This window comes from Capsicum annuum, chromosome 10 (genome assembly GCF_002878395.1).
Source record: "Capsicum annuum cultivar UCD-10X-F1 chromosome 10, UCD10Xv1.1, whole genome shotgun sequence".
NCBI classification, from domain to species: domain Eukaryota; kingdom Viridiplantae; phylum Streptophyta; class Magnoliopsida; order Solanales; family Solanaceae; genus Capsicum; species Capsicum annuum.
In genome coordinates this window covers 132,021,305-132,033,167 of record NC_061120.1, presented here as the reverse complement: position 1 = coordinate 132,033,167, position 11,863 = coordinate 132,021,305, and positions in this window count along the sequence as shown.

The window sequence follows — 11,863 nt, the reverse complement described above, 5'->3', positions numbered from 1 at the left end:
ATTATGCCTAAATTAAGGAGATTAACATTTGCATTTATTTTAATATACATATTTCTGCCATTTTACTATTTTTTTTCAAATAATTATAATTTATTTATCCTAATAGTTAAGATTTTAAAATATTTTTGAATTTTTTTTGGTTTATGAATCATATAAGTCCTAATAAATTTGTTGAAAAAGATCAAAATTATTGTAACAGTCTTATTTTGGCTCAAAAGTCCTCTTTAGGGAAATATTTTTGGCACTCTTTTATTTATAAATCATATATGTGTCCTAATAATTTTTTGGAAAAAACTAAAAACGTGCCATAGTGGTTTTATTTTTGGTTACATATAGGAGTCTCTTTAGGTCTATCATTTATGAATCTTTCTATTAGTCTATTTTACAAAATTTCTATAAAAGAAATTATAAATTTCAAAAATGTATCATATTTTGCACAATTTATTTAATATTTGACTTGAAAATCTTATCTCAAAAGTATTTTTTTCATCCTATCTTAAAAAATAAACTGTCGAAATGCAGGATTTACCAAGTTTTAATAGTGTGATGAGACAGAGGGACTAATGTGATGAGACAGGGCGTAAGTTTGATCCATCCTCCCACAAAATTCTCATAACTATTACGCCATAGAACATTTGAAAACATCAACTATTAGTAATTAAAGTTACATGTTTTGCTTATATTTTCCATAAATATATTATTGTATATGTCTTTGTCTTAGAAGGCCCACAACCCCATTTCCACCTCTTTTTAATTTTATTTTTCCATTTTTTGAATCAGCTTTTAAAAAGAACAAAATTTATTTTTAAATGATGGTAATAATATATGAGGTTTGGAGTTTAATACATCATAATTAAAGTTTCGGAAAAGGGTCAGAAATACTTTCAACTACTAAAAATGGTTCTAAAATACCCTTCATCTATCTTTGGGTTCTAAAATACCCTCCATCTATCTTTGGGGTCTAAAATACCCTTCCATCCACCTATATGGCTCACAAATACCCTTCTACTTAACAGATATCTGATTTGACTTTAATTTAACACATGCCAGCCCGTCATTGGTTAGAAATTTAATTAAGTAAAATCTTATTATTTTTAAAACCCAACTTAATTCCCACTTAAACTACCCACCCATCTACCCAACCCAATGACCCGACCCAAACATAACAACTAAAGGGAGACTATTCTAGATATTATCTTCTCAAAAATTCAATACAATTTTAGGGTTTGTGCAAATATCATAGAGAACAGGTTGAGTCTGTATTCCAGCGACGTTGACAGTAGCGGACCAGTGCCAAAATGTGAGCCAAGCCTCCGCGAACCTAAACCAATAAAATCCCCAAAAAATACTGCCTCAAACGCTGGAAATTTGCATTTGAACGCAGCACCACCATTTGTAATTTCCAACAGTGGCGGCGCCACCGTAGCTCACCGTCAAATAGGGAAAAATCAATACCAAACGGGACGCCTCCTTCAGGAGACCAAACCCTAGAAAGAAGATCCAAAAAATACGGTGTCAATCGACACCAATTTAAGATTAAAAATTTCACCGCCAGCGATGATTTTCGGTGGTGACGAAGCTCCAAATCCAACAATTTCAATGCTAATCGAATCCAAATGAGGTCAGGAACATAAATTTCATAAAATACCCTTTAATTTCCTCACAGAACGTGTCTAATTTTGAAATTAGGGATTTAAAACCCTAATTTCATGGCGGCGGCGCTCTGGCGACTGTAAATCAAAATTGGTCAGTAGACATGATTCAAAATGTCTCAAGAAATGTATTCCTTATGAATGTCAGGGCCGATTCATCACAGAACTCAACCAATTTAAATTCTGATGAATCAAAGTGTGTTAAAGTTGATGAAAATGCAGTGCATTCAGCTGGAGACCCTAAAGGTAACTCTTTTTTATCTCCTAAAAACATTCTTGGCGCTGAAAAATCTATTGTTGAACCTCAAAAATTGATGTACTTTAAATTGATATTTTTGGTCTTTGTTTAGGTTTGAACCTTGGTTCACTTCATTGATCACTAGACGATTATTTAAATTGATGTACGCAATGCTAGTTTTAGTTTCTCATTTGGTTTAGTTGTAGTTCTTTTAAATTTTAGTGATGAATTGGTGATATAGATAGCATTTAATAATAACTGATTCTTATATGCAGTGAGTACTCGTCATTTGAACATAATGACCGAGAAAAGAGAGATAGAAAATCATATTGCAGATAAGAAGGCCGGTGGAAAGAGGCAAAAGACTGTCGAGCAGGCTTTTACTAAAGATCATGATAGAAATGTCCGCCAAGGAAAGAAAAATTGGCATGAAAGGAACTTCAACGGATAGGTACGTACTCACTTTGCATTATCGCGCATGTTTTTTTCATGGTTTCATAACTTAATAAATCTATATCTGCAAGTAAATCCACATTTGTTATTATAGGATGTTATGGAATCAAGTCAAAAATGCTTTCTGACAGATGCGCAGTCTGATCCTACTGAGTTTATGTCATGGCTTTTTAAGACCTTGCATGCTGATCTTCGTGGCTCAAAAAATAGTAGCAACATAATTCAATAGTTGTTGTTTCTACTACTCATTCTAACATTACTAGCAGCAGAACGATAAGCGTCTTGCTACTTAACAGTCTAGAATCTGGTCCTAGTATTCAAGAAAGAAGGAATATTCATTCCATGAGAAGACAAAGTGCCCGAGCTTCTGGAATGCCAAGCATAAATCAAGATATTAGCTCGAGGAGAGAGTTACCAAGCCAGGATGGGGATGTTACATTGGCGCTAAGATTATAGAGAGAGGAGTTCACGGAGTCCTTCAGGATAAGAAGTTCTGCTGATGAGTAGTATAGGAGCTCTCTGGCTCTAGCTAGAGCAAATTTGAGGGCAATGGCATCAAGAGCCACTAACGTTCGCGTTAGAGGAAGTCGTGGATCCTAAAGTTATGTATTTTGTTTTCCTAATATAATCCTCTACTGATGCTTTCTTGGATACCTCTAAGATAGTTTATAACAGTATTCTGCAAGGACAAAAATACCAGAAGTATCTTATGTTAAATCCTGTGAGTTGTCATGGATGTGAAGACTTTGCTTCTAGATTACTAATGGATGACATTGTATCATAGGTCTTCTTCATTAAATAGTGAAAAGATCAGCTGCAATCTTCCTTGTTAGGAATTTTTTGTTTATTTACCTGATAGCAATTTGGAATATATGTTTTATTTTGGTATCCCCTCTTTTAAATTCGGATAATACGAAGGATTGTTGTTGTCATCTTCCTGAACAAATCAAAGGATCAGCATTGATTTGGCAACGAAGAAATTTCATTACATTGATGGTGGCTAAGGAATTATATATTCTATAACTATAATAGCAAAGACAAAGAAACAAATTAGATAATACTATTATAAGCCATACATATGACATTCATTTGATATTACAAAGCTCTTAAGCAGAGATGGTCCAAAACGTCAAATATATTGTAATCTAAAAGCTATCATAAGACATCTATTATTCCATTACATACATTCAAAAACTTAAAGAACTACTACTTTCATGTCCCTTGAACCAAAAAACATTTAATTAAAAAAAGCAACTGCTTCCCTATTTCTTGCCACCCCTCTTTGTCTTCAGTTTGCCTATTTTTTTCCTTTTCAACATTCAACTGATTTGAAGTCATAACTGTGTTGCCTTTGTAAGTCAACTTTTTTGGTGAATATGGTCGATTTGTAGGTATACTCACACCATTTTCATCTCCTTTGAAGCCAATTTTCCTAGTACCAGTGGGTCGATGGGGAACCATTTTCATCTCCCTTAAGCAATGAAGTGAACCAAGGTTCAACTCTGAACAAAGACCAAAAATATCAATTTAAAGTACATCAATTTTTGGGGTTCAACAACAGATTTTTCAGCTCCAAAAATATTTTTAGGAAATAAAGAAGGGTTACCTTTAGGGTCCCCAGCTGAATGCAATGCACTTTCATCAACTTTAACACACTTTGATTCATCGGAATTCAAATTGGTTGAGTTCTATGATGAATCGGCCCTGTCATTCATAAGGGATACATTTCTTGAGATATTTTGAACTATGTCTACTGACCAATTTTGATTTACAGCCGCCGTAGTGTTGCCGCCGTGAAATTGGGGTTATGAAACCCTAATTTCAAAAGTGGACACATTCTGTGAGGAAATCAAAGGGGATTTTGTAAAATTTGTATTCCTGACCTCATTTGAATTTGATTGGCGTTGAAATTGTTGGATTTGGAGCTCCGTCGCCGCCAGAAATCGCCGCCGGCAGTGAAATTTTTTATCTCAAATTGGCATCGATTGACGCTGTATTTTTTGGATCTTCTTGCTAGGGTCTGGTCGCCTAAAGCAAGCGCCCCGTTTGGTGTTGACTTTTCCCCGTTTGATGGTGAGCTGCGGCTACGCCGTCACTATCGGAAATCGCATATGGGTCTACTGCGTTCAAATGTAAAGTCTCGGCATTTGAGGTAGTATTTTTTGGGTATTTTTGTTGATTTAGGTTCGCGGAGGATTGACCCATGTTTTGGCACTAGTTCGCTATCGTCAAGGTTGCCGAAATACACACTCGACCTGTTCTCTATGATATTTGCACAAACCCTAAAATTGAATTGAATTTTTTAGAAGATAATATCTAGAATAGTTTTCCTTTAGTTGTTATGTTTGGGTCGGGTCATTGGGTTGGGCAGATGGGTGGGTAGTTTAAGTGGAAATTAAGTTGGATTTTAAAAATAATTAGATTTTACTTAATTAAATTTCTAACCAATGACGAGCTACCATGTGTTAAATTAAAGTCAAATTAGATATATGTTAAGCGGAAGGGTATTTGTGAGCCATATAGGTGGATGGAAGGCCATTTTAGACCCAAAAGATAGATGGAGGATATTTTAGAACCATTTTTAGTAGTTGAAGTGTATTTCTGACCCCTTTTTCATTAAAGTTTGAGTATCACATTCATGATAACTTTATTTAAATTAGAAAATAAAATTATAAAAAAATTTAAAATATGGATTACATTTCTTATATGATGACGATTAATTAATTAGTAAAAGTTTGTTTGCTAGAAGGAAAATTTTACTATTTGGTTATACAGTTGAACTAAGAAAAGGTAAATCTAAATGTATGAAGAAAGAAGAAAAAAATAAAGGATAAAATCCTTATTGCTATGATTTTATTTTATTTTATTTTAGTAAATAATTTATAGAGAAAAATAAAAATCTACCATGTTTAGATGCTTCTTTTTTAGAGGAAAATTTTTAAAATTTTATAAATTGAGGACCCTTTTTTTTTTACAACAATATATACTAGCATCTATTTGAATCATTTTATAATTTCTTTTTGTTATCATGAAGTTTTTTTTGTTTTTCACACGTCTTAATCTCAATAACATAACCAAATTAAGAGATGAACAAGAATATACTAAAAACGAACAGGGGATGAAGACCATTGTGTTTACAATACATGGAAAGAAGAATTAGTATTAAAGTCATGTTTTCTTGCTCTAGAGTAATGACTTCATCTTAAATTATTAAAAACTATAGTAGTAAAAGGTAACTCTTTTACTCCTTGACCCAAAGAAAAAAATTTAGCTCCTAAGTCTAAACTCTTAACATATATATGATTGATTTAAGATTAAATAACTTTTTAACTATATTTTTTAAAAATAGTTAATCGTAACGACATTGTATCGTGCATGTACCAACATGAGTTGTGGTGTAGTGGATGGGCTGCTCAACCCTTAACCAGAGATCGAGGGTTCGACCATGGGTATGGATAAAACTCTGTTGGGAGCATTGTCACCTTAATGGGCCCTACAACGTGCGATCCAAATTAGTTGGGGCTCCAATGCGGACACTGGACACCGGATGAGAAACCAAAAAAAAGTACTTGCATGTGAATAAGTCCTAAAGTTTTTGGGTCAAATTTTCTAATTTTTTGACATATTTAACATTCCAAAGCATTATTCTTTATTGACTTCGTAAAATTTAAACCTTTTGACCTTCTTCCTAATATTATATGAATAATTTTGAATAAACTCATTATTAATTAATTCTTAAATATTCTTGTGCGGGTAATTCTTGTGCAAATAAATGCATGTATGGATAAAAATTCATGTAGAACATGTGAGTCGATTATGAATGAATTTAAAGGAATAATTTTTTTCTTAATGTTATTCTAATTCATGTTTTTTCTATTTATATTATAGGGTTTTTATTGCATAGTTGATATATACTAATATATTCAAGTCAATATACTAATATATTCAAGTCAATACTTCTTTTGCTAGAACCATACTTATATAAAACAAAAAAATATTGTAAGTTTCGACTTCAATTTTCACAAATCTTTATCATATTTTAATAGATAATAGAATCTTCTACTATTAGACGTTGTCATAAAACTAAAAAAATGAGCTTCAAAGTTCACAAATATAGAAAAAAAAGTTATTTAGTTTTTGAAGTTAACTAATAATAATTACAATTTATAAAATAATTTTGTTCTTTTATATATATATTTTTATTGATTTGTACGAACTACACATGCAAACTACAAACACTAATTATGAATGTGCATTTATAGAAATAAATGTGAAGTTAAATCTATGTACGTATTATCAACCAAGTATTTTGGTTCAAAATGAAGGTAATTGTATAATATGTATTACCAAGACTTAACGCTAAGATTTATAAAGTGATGGTTAGACCAGTTATGTTGTAATGGTCCAGAGCACGCACATTCAAAAAATCAAAGTATAGCTGAGATGAGAATACTACGATGTATGTGTGGATATACTAGGAGAGATAGAGTTAGGAAGGAGAATATTCTAGAGAACGTGAGAGTGCCTTCTACAATGGTCAAGTTGAGAGGTGAAATCGAGATAGTCTGACATGTGAATAGAAGATGTTTATATGACCATTCTACCTACTAAACATTGTATAACTTATATATAGTTTAAGTTATGTATGTGTAATCATCAAAAATGCCTTTAGTTTTGATAAAAAAAAATATAGAATCTTAAAAATAAAATAAATATCTATTGAGAATAAGAAAAAATTAAAGGAGAGGAGTCTTTTAAGTCTTCATTTAAATTTTGATGACGTTGACCTAAGAAATGGGTCAAAATCCCTTTTAAAAATGTAATTACGATAAAAGAGGCCAAATTAATATTTTCAAAACTTCTAGTCTTCTCTAAAATACATATCAACCCACATTCTAATTATTATTATGTAATAAAATTAAAGGCCAATCATTTACACATCAAATTTAAAAAAAAAAACTTGTAACTCCAAACGTTTCCTCTTCCTTCTCTCTTCTCTCAATAACTCTCCTCTTTTCAAAAAAAATTTCTCAAACCTTCACAATAGATCAAATTCGCTGTCATTTTCCATCACATCAGTTGTTTAAGAGAATCCGTATTCGACTTTCTTCTTTCTTGTAGCCGTTTTTCTCTTTCTTTGTAGGTAAAAGTTCTATAATTGTTGTTTTTTGGGAAAAACTAGGGCTTTTAGTTAATGAAGAAAAAGCAGAACTTTAGTTGTATTATCTTCAAATATGAGTTAACAATTTCGAGTTTTGATGCTAAAAAGTAAGAAGAACCCAAGAAAATCCTAATTTGTGGTAGTTGTTCTCTTAATATGATTATTGACGTAAATAGGATATCTTTTACAAGTGATGTATGGTTTATTCTTCTTGTTGTTGTTTTATTCTCAAACATTGCTATAAAAACTACACAAATCTTTTTCAAAGATTAATATTTGTGTCATGTTGTTTGTGTTGTTGTATTGAATCACTTCAGTTGGTATTTGTTGGTGTTATTGGTGAATGTTGGTGTTTTGGTGTTATTTATTTATTTATTTTATTTTGTTGGTGTTATTATATTCTAGTATATTTTTTTTGTTGATGCCATTGTTGGTGATGTTGATGTTTGTGCATTGCCTAACAAATGTGTAATTTATTGGTTTGGCTAACTATCTTGATTTATTCCAATAGATAATCAATCTGTTGCAACAAATTGGTCAAATAGATTGGTCATCTCTATTAGAAAAAATCAAAATAATACCAAGGCCTATTTTAATTTTTTCCCAACAGATGACTAATCTGTTGCAGCAGATATGTTATCTATTGGAAGAAATCAAAATAGGTCCTGCTACTCAATTTATTTCTTTCGATAGATGACCCATCCGTTGAATAGATTAGACATTTGTTAGAAAAAATCAAAACAGATCTTCCAATAGACGACCTACCTATTGTAAAAGATGGTTCATCTATTGTTGAATCACTTTACTTGATATTTGTTCTTGGTAGTGGTGAATGTTGGTGTTATTGGTGGGTGTTGTTGGCTTTTTTGTTTGTTTTGTTGTAGTGTTTGTGTTGTAGGTATGTTTTGTGTTGTTGGTGGTGCTAGAATTATAGGTGTTTTTGTGTGTGGTTGTGGTGTATTGGCAAAAACATTAGTGTTGTTCAAGTGTGTGTGTGGTGATATAACAACTTGGTGTTGTTGTTGGTGTTCTTATTCTTGTTGATATATAATGTTGCCCAATAGATGTGTAATATGTTGGAAACAATTATATATCTTTTGGTTAATTGGCTTGAATTATTCCAACAGATGACCCATCTATTGCAATAGATGTGTTATCTGTTGGAATAAATCAAAATCGGACTTGCTACTAGTTTGATTTCTTCCAGTAGATAGGTCATCTGTTGGAAGAAATCAAAATAGGTCATCCAACAAATGACCCACCTGTTGTAACAAATTGGTAATATGTTGGAAGAAACCAAACCAGTAGCAAGACTCTTTTGATTTCTTCCAACAGATGACTCATCTATTGCAATATGTTGGTCATCGATTGCAATAGATGAGTCATTTATTGAAACTATTTTTGTAATGTGTTGTATTTATTAAATTTTATATTACCTTTTAATTAATGATGCACATATCAATTGTAATATTTTTTTCTCTTATTTGTAGATAAAAGATATCTCCCAAAAGAAAAGAAAGTGGATCAATTTCTGGCAAAACAACCAAAAAGGCTAAATTACAAACACCATTAGAAGAGCTTGTTGAGTAAGCTCTTTCAAAAATGAATGAAGTATTGCTATCTGTCGAGAATAATTATGTCGAAAAAGATAAAAATATTGCACAATCTACTAAAGGAGATGATGTAGAAAACGGAGTTGAGAGACATGAATAAGAGGTTGTAGATGGGAAAGATGAAAATAAAAATGAGGAAGAAGATAGAGAAAGTGAGGATGAGATGATGAAGAAAGTCATAAAGAAGATGAGGATAAAGAGGAAAAAGAAATTGAGGAAGGAGACGATGAGAAAAAAGATAGATCTGAAAAAAGAAATTAAAAAGAGGATGAAAGTGTTGATGATGAACTTGTTACGTCATCAATTAAACGTGAACTTAGATCCAAAACCCAACATGATCTCATCAAAACTTTCAGTATTAACAAGTTCCAAGTTGAGATGCCTATAGATAACCCAAGTTGAGATGCCTATAGATAACCCTCAAGCGTAGGATCAAGTATAAGGGTAATGATGAAGAATTGAAGAATGAGGACAAGAAGGTGGATGAAATCTGGACAAACTACTATGGTATGCCGGTTTGTTTTGGCATGAAAGAGTTTTTCATAGTGACTAACTTGAGATTCCATTATCCATTTGAACCTCTTCCCATAGTAACACCCTTGAAAAAGTCAAAGGTGAGCATGACACCAAAATCAGCATCAAGGAAAGGCAAGACATTTACCAAGCCACCACCCACTGAAACAAATAAAGGCAAAAAAATAAATGAGTTGTTGACCACTTATGGACCTAGATACAAAGCCAGGCAGCTGATTGTTGATTTCTGGAATAAAAAGTTTATGAAAAAGCACAGGGAGTCATTGTATTTAGTTTGGTTTGTGAATTCCATATTATGAGCTAGAGACATCAACAAAGTCTAAAACTGGAATTGTTGGTGCTTGCTCAGAATTTGAAGGCATTCAAAAATTATCTATAGAGATATGAAAGCTATTTCTTGACTGTCATTTTTTTATTTACAAAGTTATCTCCAAAGACGATTATCTTATATGGCTTTCCTTGGGCCTTTATTGTAAATTTAATCACTATTTCTTTAGTCTTCTATTCATTTATGCTATTGAAAAATTACTCTGACATTTTTTATATCATGTTTACATTTTTAGGGTTGGGAATTTGAAGCCATTCCTCACCTTCGACAATAGGTCAAGGACTACTCAAATGAGGTTTCTCATCCAAGGATCCTTTGGTGGTTGTCTGTCAAGAATAACTCTAAGATAAATCCCCTTGAGTTCTTTTGCCCTTCTAATGATGTCGTAAGTCTTTTTTTAAATATAATAATTTTATCCAAGTTAACACGTTGCTATAGATAGGTCATTTGTTGCAATACATAGTTTATTTGTTGCAACTTCTCTCTGCAGATTTCTCATCTACTGCAACTTATGCAATAGATGGTCAATCTGTTGCATAGGTTCTCTGAACCTGTTACCATATTACCCACTCTACTACAAACTAATGCAACAGATGAGTAATATATTGCAACGGATGACTAATTAGTTGCAAATGTCTTGCAAATTATTATTTGATTTTAATATATCTACTTTTATATATAGGTTGTTCTTCCCTAGCTTGTACCTATTTAACAAGTGTTTGAGATGCCTTCCTTTCTGCCTTCCTTTCTTACTCTAGATATTGTTCAAACAAAACCAGACTCAAAGGTGGACAAAATAATGAAAGAATTGGCTGGAGAAAGAGCCATCAAAAGATAAGTAGCTAGGAAAGCTCAGTTTGTTCTTTTTGAGCCTCATATTGAGGTTCTTGGTGATGCTACAATAGATTTGGGTATTGGTAGTGGTGGTGGTTATGGAAATGGAGTTGGTGATACTGGTGTCAGGCCTGGTGATGAGCATGTTGATGATACTCATTAAAATATGTTTGAAAATAGATTTGAATATCATGATGTCAAGACTGGAAATAGGGTCGGGCCGTGAGGGGTAGCTCAAGTCCCACGTGGACTAAAGATCACCCCATTCCCCTAACCTAGCTAGCACAACAACATCAAGTATCGGATGTATTTCGGACATATAAAAGGATAATGTAAAATAAAACTAATAAGGATTCATCATATTTCTATACCATCCACCGGTAACCAAACAACTGTCTATCACCGAAACAATCAACCAAACCACCTAAGTCCACAATAATCCAACAATGCCTTTAAAAAACTAAAATTAATAAAATGTCGGGACATGCCCCAACAGTAGCCAAAACAAAGTCTAAACAAGGTCTAAGACATAGAAAATAAGGACCATGAAATGAAGCCTTCTGAAATATGGAAGATCACCACTTTAAGGTCAACTCATGAACTAACTCGAGCACCTGATCACTGCGTAGGAAAGTATAAAAAGTTCCAATACAGGCATCGCATGGGGATACATCATTTGGAGATAGTTAGTGGTTGGACCGCTAGCATGTAACCCAGGGATAGAGGAATAAAATAATGCCATGATCATTGTTCAAAACTAATAAAATATCATATAAAATACTTATGCATATATATAAATATAATATCACATGCCGGGGTAGGGAACAAGACTTAGCATGAACTTCAAAAATCTTAACTTGGGCTGTGTAGCATAACCATCATATAACAAGGAACCCAAGGGATATATTAGCCCAACTCTCCTTTAGTTGGAAGGGCCCCAGTTCCTGTAGCTGCACGAACTAGAGAATATCCATATCCATATATTCCTTTGTAAGGGACTCGAACCTCATGGTATAGTCAAGGCGAGTTAAGAACCAATGTGTACAATAT